We start from the raw sequence: 676 nt of genomic DNA on the forward strand, positions 1-676 counted from the left end.
TTTTTTTCGATGATCCAGCGGATGTTGGCAATTTGATCTCTGGTTCTTCTGCCTTTTCTAAAACCAGCTGAACATCTGGAAGTTCACGGTTCACATATTGCTGAAGCCTGGCTTTGAGAATTTTGAGCATTATTTTACTAGCATGTGAGATAAGTGCAGCCATTGATCCTAAATAAACCCATCTTTGCTGGAAAAATATCGGGCAGTGGGTTTATTTTAGGTTAACATTTTGGTGGCCCATACAGAGACCAGAGAAGAGCCCTGAAGGCTCTGCAGGTCTTTGTTGCAGTGGGTTTCTCTTAGTTATAGTGAGCAGGGGCTGCTCTGTAGTTGCAGCGCAGGGGCGTCTCATTGTGGTGGCTTCTCTTGCTGTGGGGCATGGGTTCTAGGGTGGGTGGGCTTCAGCAGCTGTGGGCCATGGGCTTAGCTGCTCTGAGGCATGACATGTAGACTTTAGATTAGAAGCTTCTGAGAGTTCTTCCTCCTTCCTCTTCTTGTCACCCAAATGTGACCTCAACAGGTTTCCAATCTGTGTACCCTCTGACAACAGATACTACACCCAGGAAAGGTCCTTCCTGGTGTTTTATGACAAAAATTGCTGAAACTAGAAAACCTGACTCTTGACCAGCAATACATTCAGAAAAACAACTTCATCAAAAGGAGAAACTGTTAAAAA

This window comes from Bison bison, unplaced genomic scaffold (genome assembly GCF_000754665.1).
Source record: "Bison bison bison isolate TAMUID 2011002044 unplaced genomic scaffold, Bison_UMD1.0 scf7180017864072, whole genome shotgun sequence".
NCBI lineage: Eukaryota > Metazoa > Chordata > Mammalia > Artiodactyla > Bovidae > Bison > Bison bison.